The sequence below is a fragment of the Neovison vison genome, chromosome 4 (genome assembly GCF_020171115.1).
Source record: "Neovison vison isolate M4711 chromosome 4, ASM_NN_V1, whole genome shotgun sequence".
NCBI lineage: Eukaryota > Metazoa > Chordata > Mammalia > Carnivora > Mustelidae > Neogale > Neogale vison.
Window position 1 is genome coordinate 219984938 of NC_058094.1, and position 11921 is coordinate 219996858.

Below are 11921 nucleotides of genomic sequence, written 5' to 3' on the forward strand. Positions count from 1 at the left end.
ATTAGGCTGTACAAAATAAAACACAACCACAGGCCAGATTTGGCCCAAAACTCATTAGTGTCTAGCTAAGATTTCGGTTCTCAATCTGGTTATGAGCAATATGAACTACTGTTAGTTTTTTTAAAAATACAACCTGCCTGGGCCCTATCTCAGATCCTACCTTACTAGATCTGTAATAAGTCCCAGGCATCTGCATATTGTTTGAAAATGTCAGGGTTCAGTGTGTTTCACAGTGTGAAGAAGTAGGGAATTAAATTTCAAGATAACAGTGTTTGGTCACATGTCCAAGTTCAGCACTGTGTTCAGAACACCCTGTCACTTTCCCAGGGTAATTCTACCTGTTCCAGCATTCAAACACTGATGTGCATATCAGTAAATTATAATTGGTGATACACAGGCAAATAATGAAACTGTAACAAGGCAGTTTTTCTCATCTCTAATTAACCCAAATAGCATCAAATTTTGGTTCTTCTTGTTTGGGTACATTATAATAGCTGAACTTTGTGAAGGAAACTTGATTCTAAGTAAAAATGTCCATATACAAGCTGATGGGAATTTCTTATTCGTAAACATGCTAGCTGTAGGATAAAAACAACTCCACAAATAAGAGAGAAAATATAGGAAGACGGAGAAGGCAGATCAAAGGAGCTGTTGCATTTTAAAGACAATTTAGCAGGTAACAGGTCTTGTGAGATGAGTACAAAAGCATGGCAACAGTTAAGATTCCTAATCTGGGACTCTTGCCTGTCAGGTGAATATGGGCTTAAAGTAAATAAGGTAGAAAGATGCTGTGATAGGAACCTCTTCCAATTTTTTTTTTTTCCAATGAGCCTCTGAAAGCCCGAGGCAAATGGGTCTTTATGAAAAATGGAGACAGCCAGTAACAAGATCCTTCCATCATTTGCATTTCAAGCCTCTGACTTGTAGTCAGTCATGCAGCAAGCAAATGAAGAAAATGGAAATAACCATTAACTGGAGGAAAAATTACAATAACACTGAGTGAGGGTCAGAAGGGCAGAACAGGTGACCAGTCCTTGGTGTGGAAACCTGAAAGTGAGGGCCAAAGAGAATGGCCACGGTGAGCACAGATGCCACAGATAGAGACACATCCAGGTTTAAAATCGTCCTCACCTTGGTGGTCTCTGGAATAGAGTGCATCACTGGCATCGTTGCGAACAGCTTCATTACGGCTATCCACGGGGCCAAGTGGGCCAGAGGCAAAAGACTCCCTGTCAGTGACTGCATTCCACTGATGCTCGGCTTTTCCAGGCTCTTGCTGCAGATCTGGATGATGCTGGAGAATACTTACAGTCTATTGCTCCCGGTCACTTATAACCAAAACACAGTGTTTATACTCTTCAAAGTCGTCATGTTTCTGACCTATTTCAACCTCTGGCTTGCTGCCTGGCTCAGCATCTTCTGTTGTCTTAGAATTGCAAACTTTGCTCACCCTTTGTTCTGCATGAGGAGGAGGAAAATCACAGGGGTCATGCCTTGGCTTCTGGGACTATCACCGTTCATCTCCTTATGCTTCAGCTTTCCCTTCTCTATAGATACCTTCAAAGTGTATGGAAGTAGTTCCATTCCTGAGAGGAAATGGTAGTAGAAATGGTAGTAGTTCCATTTCCACTGAGAGGAAATACTTCTCTGAAACCAACATGGTTAACCTGGTTCTCTATAACCTGGGGATCTTCATTCCTCTGATCATGTTCATCCTTTCAGCCACCCTGCTGATCCTCTCTCTCAAGACACATACTCTACACATGGAAAGCCATACCACTGGATCCAGGGACCCCAGCATGAAGGCTCACACGGGGGCCATCAAAGCTATCAGCTGCTTTCTCGTTCTCTACATTTTCAATGCAGTTGCTATTTATTTCCATGTCCAACATCTTCAACGTCAACAGTTCCTGGAATATTTTGTGCAAAAAGCGTCATCATGGATGCTTCTCCAGCTGGCCACTCAGTGCTACCGATCTTGGGTAACCCTGAGCTGAGAAGAGCCTGGTAGAGGTTTCAGCACCATGCTCATCCTCACTTGTAAGAGCAGACTCTGTGACTGGAACCCAGAGAACCACAGGACCTGGTTCAACCAGTTCTGCCTCTCCCCACCTAGACCTCTCTCTACACCCATCTCTTCTGCCCTAATGTTGCTCTGACACTTCTCCTCAGGTAACTGGGCCCTTTCATGAAAGGGACGCTGAATTTTTAACATGAGATTCTAAGAAAAAGTAGCTAAGCGACTCTAAGATGAATCTGTGAAAGCTTCTCAATCTATGCTCATTCAACTCCTGCCCTGAGCTCCTCCTTGCATCTCCTCCCCGAGCCTGAAAGGAGAGGTTGGCCAGACATCTCCATTTGCCTGGGATGATCTCAGTTTGTGCCTGTTGTCACTGAGCACCCTTTCATTCTCAAGGATAGCTTGGTCTGGATGAAAAATTACATGGTCACCCTAGTTAAGGCACCCTACTGACCCACAGTGAAGAAAAAGGAGGGCTAGTCATGAGTGTAGTACGCAATCCAAGAGGTAGAAGGGAAACTGGAATATAGGGAAAAGGGATTCTGGAAAGAAAGGCTGGCCAGAATTATCAAACGCCACAGAGACTTTAAAGAGAATGGAGGCTGCATACACTATTAGTGGCATGACAGGTGATATTCCGATTGCAGAAGTTTCCGGAGAAGGTGAGAAAAACAGTGAGGGAGTTTGTAAAGAACAATAATTCCAGGACATTGTCTGGAGAGAAACATGAAATACAGGGTGGCAAGTGGGGTGAATGGATGGTCAGCTGAATGCTTCATTTTTCCAAATGGTAGGGGGATGAAAGGAGAAGAGAGGAGGACTGAGGACAAGAGTCCTGTGTGCAGCCACAGAGAGAAAATAGGAGGAGTCCAGAGTAAAGAAATGTCTGTTGTGCTGTGCTCCTGAGTCTGTGGCTATGCAAGTGTGTCTGCCTCTGGCGTTGTCAGTTCTAGGTCTCCTTAAAGGGATGCGTGGTGCAGGGGCAGGTGACCAGGGAGGGCCTGTTTGAGAAAAAGGAAAACATCACACTTCACTGTCACTCTTTAGAATGATGGCATAAACACCGTCTTAAAGGGCTGTGCACAACATAGGACACCCCATTCCTAGATATCTTGGAACCAGAAAGTTAGGAACTGGGGGGTTTCTTGTATTTGGTGTTTTTTAAATCAAAATTATAGAGGAAAATGTGAAAAGAAGGCTACTGATCATACCAAGGCCCCCAAATGAAAATGAAACATCAGTAGCAAAGATTAAATGCTGAGTATCTGGGCTCTCAAGCACGTTTTTCTGAGAAAGTCCCTTACATCTGTGAACAGCAAAAAAAAATTATACACACACACACACACACACACACTCAAGTACATCTCTTTAAAGTTCCAACAGCATGGGATTTATTCAACTAGAAAAGAAAAGATTCATGAAAATAAATAAACATTTTTCATAGTTTTCCTAACTGATATTTATTTCTGTGACTATTTAAGGCTGGGTTGGTTGGTATGATAAGACAAATCAGATTCTGAAGTGTCGTTCCAACTCCTAAACAATAAAGAAATATCTTTTTTTCCAATATTACGTGTATACCTATCTACTGAAAAACAGAGAAAAACAAAATTTAGAGCCACAGTGTGATTGATATGAACAATCCCAAGATGAGAAACTGTATAATCCCTCCCCATGCTTATATGAGGAAATATTATGCATTGTTTGCAAAAGCCAAAAGCAGCAGAGAGCTAACAAGAGCTTCAAGGATAAAGACGTCGATACTCCTAGTTGCCCTACCTTCAACCAGATAAAGTTCCCTCCAGTTCATCCTTCCTTCTTTCCTTCCTTCCTTCCAACTTTTCTTTTTCTTTCTTATTGTACAACACACCTAAATTTCTGTAATGGGCCGAAACACCCTATTTTCAAATTGGTTGGCTTTAGACAGAAATCAGAAGTCCTAGGATGCCTGGGTGACTCAGTCAGTTAAGCTTCTGCCTTCAACTCAGGTCATGATCTCGGGGTCCTGGGATCAAGCCCCAGGTTTGGCTCCCTGATCAGTGGAGCATCTGCTTCTCCCTCTCCCTTGGCCCTCCCCACTGCTCATGCTCTCTCCCTCTCTCTCACTCTCAAATAAATAAATAAAATCTTGGAAAAGAAAGAAAGAAAGAGAGGAAGGAAGGAAAAAAGAAATCGTAAGTCCTAAAGGATCTACTTTGCAAACTCTACATAGGAGCACTATACCCTGAGACAGGTTCAAAAGTTATGGTGTGAAGAGTTCCTTTACCCACAAAGTCACTCTGGACATTCATCCACCATGTGGAGCAGCAGGGGGACGTTGGTTGTCACAGGACTCCCAAGTAGAAGGCCCAGAACAGGGCAGGGTGTCACAAACCTGGTTGAGTCCTGGAGAATGAAGACTACAGTAGCAGCCAGGGCCAATCTAAGAGCTGGGACTTGAGAGGCAAAGAGTTGTTCCACAGTCCCACAACAATCTTTGCCTCCTAACACCCCAGTATCTGCTAATTCCCCTGTGGTTCCTGCTTTTCTGGGAGTGGACTCTGTAGCAATTCTCTCGTATTTTTCTCTCACACCTTCTTTACTTTGGGCTGCTGGGAAAGAACCTTCTATTGAATAAGGGAAAAGGAACTACACATTCAACCAACCAGTGAGTCTTGAGTTGCGGGGAGGAGAAAAGAAACCAAGTGGAAAAATCATGGCAGAATGGGAAGAAAGACGGAGAGTCCCATTAGACTCCTGTTTCTTCCCTCTGGACACAAGTGGACTCCTTAGAAGAGAGGTAGGAGGAATGTTAATTCCTTACATGCTCAGAAAGGCTGGTTTGTGGGAGAAGGAGGAAGGATAAACAAGCTGGGGCACCAGTCCTTAGTGTTGTAAGGCTGAGGGAGCTCTCTGGACCCCTTCACTAGACCGGGGCAGGTTGCTTCAGATATCAGAGGCAAAAGTCAGAGGAAAGTGTTCATCCCCATGTTCTTTGAGGAGAGGTGATGTGTTATATGATTAGAAACTTCTACTGGAAGCAGGTCAGAAGCATCTTAGAGCCTAGAACGTGGCCCAGGAAGGGCAAGTGGAGGCAGAAAAGAGCAAGGGGCAGCACAAGAGGTGTGGCGTGGAAAGCCAGAGCAGAAGGATTGGGAAAGGGAAGGGGTGAAAGTGCTAAGTGCTTGGCCAGGTTCAGTTGGAAGAAGTACTCTACAGGTCTTACCTGGCCCTTGGGAGTGATCCCTGCAAGCAGTAAAAGGTCTTCCAAGAACTTTCCAGAGGAACATTTCTGGACAGGGCCTTTCAGAGTTCAGCATACTATACCACCCAGGAACTCTGTGTCTGTGAAGCTAGCCTGTCAGCCAGCCTCACTGTGGCAGGGAGCAGGGGGACTGGATTTTTTTGTAGTTTCTTGTTTGTCTCTCATTTGATTTTTCTTACTTTCTTTCTTTCTTTTTTTCTTTTTTCTTTTTTCTTTTTTTTTCTTTTAGCAAAGTGTCTTATAAATATTCTGTGCTATCTCAGTTGTGTCAGGAAAAAAATAAGAGAAAAGTGATTTTGGAAACAGTTGAAAAGAAAAAGAATCAACAGTCCCCTGGGTTGGGTTGGGTTGGGTTGGATTTGACTGTGGGAACAGCAATGAAGGCAATTCAAGGAAAGAATTCCAAGGCAGACCATTACTGGGAAAAATCTCACTTCTGGGCAGCTGCCCCCTCCCCTCCTGCCAGGCAGTTCCTGGAATCACAATGACTTCAGTCCGGGGTTGGGCTTTGCTATTTCCTGGCATTTGATGCAGGCATGTTGTTGCACCTTTCTGAACCTCAGCTTCTGTATCTGTAAAATGGGAATAATGATACTAATACCTCCCTCCTAGAATTATCTATCTCACCCTAAGAAATGAGAGAGATAAAACACAGCATAAGCTTTCAAACAAACAAAGGGAAGGGATGCCAGGCTGAGAGCCCAGGAGTCTAGAATGAGGATATTTAGAACAGGCCAGTTGTGAAGAGATCAAGACCTAGGAAGGAGCCGCACAGGGGTCTTAGCCTGTCCCACAGACTCAGGGGGAAATGTGGCACAATCCACAGCAGCTCATTACCCCAAGCAGGTGGGCAGGGTGGTACCCTGAAATACTTGGCTCCTGCATACCCTTCTGGCAACACCAGAAAGACATCCAGTACTCCAGAGTTTAATCCCCTGGCAATTTTGAATGAAGCAGGGCACTAGGTCAGGGCTCAGCAAACTTCCTGTCAAGGGCCACACACAAGAAATATTTTAAGCTCTTGGGCACATACAGTCCTGGCCACAAGTCCTCAACTCTTCTGTTGTAGCACACGAGCCACCAAAAGCAACATGTAAAGGAACAGTCATGGCTGCACTCTAATAAACTTTATTTACAGACACTGAAATGTCAATTTCATATAATTTTCACACATCATGAAATATCCTTTGATTTTTTTTAACCATGTAAACATACAAAAAGCTTTCCTAGTATGTGGCCTCTACAAAAACAGGCAGTGAGTGTAATTTGATCCCCAAGCCACAGTCGGCCAACCCTGTACTTGGTACTTTCTCCAACACAAGGAGGGACTAAAACCCACCACCAAATCCCAGCTACCTTCACTGAAAACCAGAGACACTCATCATGGCAATTTTGACATGTTTTGAATGCAACTTCCTGAATATTTCGCCACTTTCAATTCCTCCAGCTTTGGCCCACCCCTGGGTCATCCGTAAACCACAGTCCTTTAGTTCTTTGTGAGAAACAAACAAGGAGTGCCTAGTCCCTTGCTCCTACCACCACCCCCCTGTTATAGACATATACAAGGCCCCAAAGGAGTTTGTATCTAAAGCTTTAAAAGATACTGCCCTGAAGCTATTCTGTGCAAAACAAGGAGTAAAAAAATCATGAAACACGTTCCTGCAGGGTCCTTGGGAGCATCTGGAAGGCTGCATCTCTAGCTCTGAAATGATCATGCTCCTCCAGACTCCCACTGTGAGACTGGACACAAGGCTGCGGGCTCCTGAGGTTCTGACCCAACAGGGCAATGCTGACATGTTTGTGTCCTTTTTGGCTGGTTTATTAGACGATGATGGGAAATGTCTAGAGTCGGTGTGGCACAGGGAAAGAAATCTAGATTCAAAAATCTAGATTCAAGCCCCCGCTCTAAGTGATCTTTGGAAGGTCACCAACCATGTTTTGGCCTCAGTTTCCCCATGCGGAAAACAAAGATGATCATAATATTCACTTCACAGGGCTGTTTTGAGGTTCAAAGGAAACAACATGTCTGTGCATAATAAACGACAGCCACCGTAAGAAGGTGAGCATGTAAACTCATTCAACAAGAGCGCACTGAGAGAGCAGAGTGCCCACCGAGCGGTATCCCAAGCATTCAAAGGTTAACACAGCTAAACTGTCAATCTCCAAGGGCTCGGAGACTAGGAAAGAACAACCCATTTAATTACAAGGTGGGAAACACTTCAATGGAGGTCCCTGTACTGTGGGTGCAATGTTCATAGTTCAAATTCCTCTCAAAAAAAAAAAAAAAGACAAAACAAAATAGGAGTGCCTGGGTGGCTCAGTCAGTTAAGTGGCTGCCGACTCTTGATTTCAGTTTGGGCTCTGTGCTGGGCATGGAGCCTACGAAAAAAAAAAATATAATAAATAAATAAAATACATTTTAAAATAAAATAAAACTGTTGGGGTCCCTAGGTGGTACAGTTAGTTAAGCCTCTGACCCCTGGGTTTTGGCTCAGGTCATGATCTCAGGGTCTTGAGATGAGACCTATGTCAGGCTCCACACTCAGCTCAGAGTCTGCTGGGGTTTCTCTCTCACTCTCCCTCTGTCCCTCTCTGCTCATTCTCTCTCTCTCTCTCTCAAATAAATAAATAAATCTTTAAAAAAAATAAATCCTGATCTTTCTGCTTTCCTTCTCAGACAGAAAAAGGGGAACTCAAGACAATTCTTCTCAGTCCCACTGGACCAGTTAGGAAAGACCAGGGCCAAGAGAAGAATGTTCCACTGAGCATCCCTAGAAATCCCCACCACAGCCAGAGGATGCAAAAGAGAAAAGGGTCCCAATACATCCAGTCCTCCCTAATGACAGCTGATGTTTGCTTCTCCTCCCTAGAGCCCTCAGAGACCACAGATAAATCTATGGTTTATTCAAACCAGATGCTGGATAATAAATTATTGCTGGTGGCCCTGAGTGCAGCTGGGACTAAGAGTGACATAAATGCTTAGCAGGGAGATGGGACAGTTTGACTCTCCAAAGACCGGAGACCTCATAGGATCCTGGTCGGGTTTCCTGTTCATCTTACTTCTCAATGGAACAGGACCTGACACTCACATTCCATTCATGAATGCAGAGAGAAAAATTTGCTTCCCTTCAGATTTAAAGGCCAGAAATATGCCTCAAAAAACTCAGCCTAGCCACTTGGAGGTTGTGGTTGTGTCTATCCTGGGCCCTGAAGCCGCCCTCCCCTTCCTCTTAGCCTAGGAAGAATGGCTAATCTGCCTGGAGGACTCTACAGGGACAGGGAAGAGGAGCTGGATTTGGTGACCTTCGCTGAGGGTGGAAATAGGAGGAAACATGACTTCACTCCTAGCTCCACCCCCTTACTCCCCACCAACTACCCCCCAACTGCCTGCCCTCACAGTGTGCATGGATCCCAGATTCCCCACCTAACCTGAGCAGGTTCTGACAGGCAGTGGCATCTGGAAGTATTACTGGGGTTAGCATGCGTTTTCTCTGCACTCACACAGTGTTGGAGATAGCAATGGGAATAAATTACACCAAAGGTAAACTCTGGCCATAAAGTGACTGAGGTACAGGAAAGAAAAAGCCGTATGACTTTTCGGGTCTCTGGCTGAAGTGTATCTGAGAAGACAGGGCAATGCTTCCAATGAATCAGTGCCTACCCAACTTTGGTGAATAAACCTCAAAGTCCCAACTGCAAACCCGAGAGGACTAGAGAGCCTGGGATCTCAGCACTGGGCCGGCTGACAAAAAAAGACATCCACAGTCATACTGGATGTTTCTATTCCCCAAAACCCTTAGCCGAAGACTTCATTCACAGTGCAGCGTAGCCAATGCCAAACAGACTCAATTAATCAAGTAGCTAAAATTAGTAAGTAGGGTTAAGATACTTGCTCTGGAGTATATAAATTTGCTATATATGTTTATGTTTTATATTTATATTTTGACTAATATTTGCTCAGCTTTATGTGAAATTTAATATAGGAAAATATATAATATGAGAAAATAAATCCCACAAGGGACTGCTTTAATCCTTTTATGAACTGATCAAATTATTAAATGATAAAATGCCTTTGCCTTTGTGGTTTACCTTTTCGTGAGTTACTTATTAGTTTCTGAATCTGTGTTCTAACACCAAAAAGTACTAATGCAATTACATGTTTGGCACTGATTAATTGTACCTGATATTAGTTTTGGCTTTGGTTTTATATGGTTTCCAAAGGGTGGGTAACTGAAGAGTATGTCTGGCAAGTCCTGATCTGAAGAGGTCATCCTTAAACATCCGATTCTATGGCCTGAGTATCCATCCTCTCCAGTTCTCCATGGCCTGGGGCAACGGCCAACCACCCGTTTAAAAGCTCTTCCCCCTGGCTTCTGCATCTGTTCAGCTGCCTGGTCTTTATCCTGTTTCCTTACCCATCAAGCAAAGAACCCACTCACGGTTTGCACACTCTCTGTTGCCATCACTAAGGTGACCGACTATCAAGGTTTTAAAACTCAAAATCCCTCATCTCGGGAAACCCTCAGTCTTGGGCAAACCAGAGCAGTTCATCACCCGAGCACCACCCAAAGGACTGAAGCGACATTCGGATTTCAAGTACTACCTTTCAACGACGGCTATATTAGCTCCCGTCTCATTCCTCTAAAAGCAGAGACTTGAACTTCACGCACAAACATACACACATGTGCGCACTTACTACCTGTGTCAAATCCTCCAATGGCTTCCATTGCCTATAGACCTGCAGGTGGGCTGCAAAGTCCTCCGTACCCCGTCTGAGACCTACCTTTCCTAACAGATTTCAAGGCTCTATTATATTCACTGAACTGAATATAATCATTTGAAAAATCCGATGGTCTGGAATTGGTTTTTCTTTTTTAATTATGGAAAATTTCAAACATATAGAAAAGTAAAGAAATAGAACAGTGATCCTTTATGTATCTTAGGCTTAGCAACTATCAACTTTCTGCCAGTATTGTCTGTGGAAGCCTTTCGAAAGAGGCTATTATATGACTCAAATATTTCTTGGAGCTTTAGCCTAGATTTTGTGGGTTTTAAATTGGGAAGTTACAGCAACTTTGTGTCATTTCCCCTAAATGCCATGGCCACTCTCCCATCTGTGATTTGATCCCCTTCAAATTGACATACATGTGTTTGTTCTCTAAACTTTCTTTTTTTTTTTAAGATTTTATTTATTTATTTGACAGAGGGAGTCACAAGAGAGTGATCACAAGCAGGAAGGAGCAGAGGGAAAAGCAGGCTCCCCACTGAGCAGGGAGCCTGATGAAGGCTTGGTCCCAGGACCCTGGGATCACAACTGACCGACCAGAGCCAAAGGCAGACACTTAACTCTTCATGCCACCCAGGTGTCATGTTCTCGGAACTTTCTAATCCTACTTTGCAGGTTCCACAATCCTTAAGTAGGTCCCACTGCATTTAGCTTAAGTTCCTCTAGAATTGGTTCTGCTCACCTTTCCTGACTCATCTGTCTCTTTGACCATTTTTTTAAGTAATCGCTATGCCCAGAGTGACACTCAGACTTAGGACACCGAGATGTAGAGTCGCATGCTCTCCCCAACTGAGCCAGGCATCCTTCTGCAGCCATGTTTAATGTGTGATCTGCAACACAGACTGTGCAACTGTTTTGCCTTCTTTCCTGCTAAAGCAAGTGAGCAACCCTACATTACTCTTCAATATGTCTTCATTTTAAGGAGTTCTACATTAGTCATAAACTACCTGTTTCTGTTTTAATACCAAGAAAATGAAAAAGTCCCAAGATCTCTTTATACATTTTTCCCCCAAAACCGGTGTTAATTACTTTCCAAATCTCTTGCCCAACTTCTCTAAAGAAAGCCTAGGGCTATGCCTCTGAATTCTCAGTTCTCCTCACCCAGGGTATGTTGGCAAACCAGTTCTCTGGGAAAGAGTGTGGGGGAGGAGGAAAGAGAGAGAGAGAAAGAAGAGACAGAGAGAGAGAGAGAGAGAGAGAAGGAGGGCCTGATGTGTGGAGTAGTCTGATTTTCATTGTATAAATATTCCCACCGTGATGGAATTTGAACTACCACCGTGACGTCACTGAATGGGAAGTTGGGAAGAGATGCTCACCATCCATGCTGTCTGTCTGGTAGGAGCCGACTCTGGCACACCATTCTCAGGGAAAATAACAGGCCAAATAACAGAAAGACTGAACATACCAAAGCTATAGCCACACACTGCCAAGATTTCAACATAGTACTAGCTCTGTGACCTTGGGAAAGTTACTTAATTCCTCTGAGGCTCAATTTCCTCACTTTTACAATAGGGGTCATAAATACCTCTATCTCGTGGGTTTGCTGTAAAGTGCACAACTCTTACAATGGTCCCTAACATCCTGCAGGCACTCTAGTATTTCCTGTTATTACAGGGACTGAAGATCAAATAGTGTCGTGTGGAGTTAGTGCCACTAGATGGCATCCTCCTCACTGCCGAAGCACAATCCCTTTTCAAAGACGGAATTTGCAACTCAGCATTGAACAAGTCACTAACAGAATAAGGTAATTAACTAATAAGACTTTTCCCCTCTCTAATCTCCTGGCTCAAGCTTCCTATTTTCCTTTGAAAAACCCATTAGGAACCCAGCTATTGGCCGTTGTGTGCAGCCACTTTTAAAGTTCGATGCAG

General features: G+C 43.9%; 1 pseudogene; it reads left to right on the forward strand.

Annotated features, from left to right (window-relative positions):
* The first annotated feature begins 1069 nt into the window (after positions 1 to 1069).
* LOC122905465 lies at positions 1070 to 2044 on the forward strand (annotated as a pseudogene).
* The last annotated feature ends 9877 nt before the right edge of the window (positions 2045 to 11921 follow it).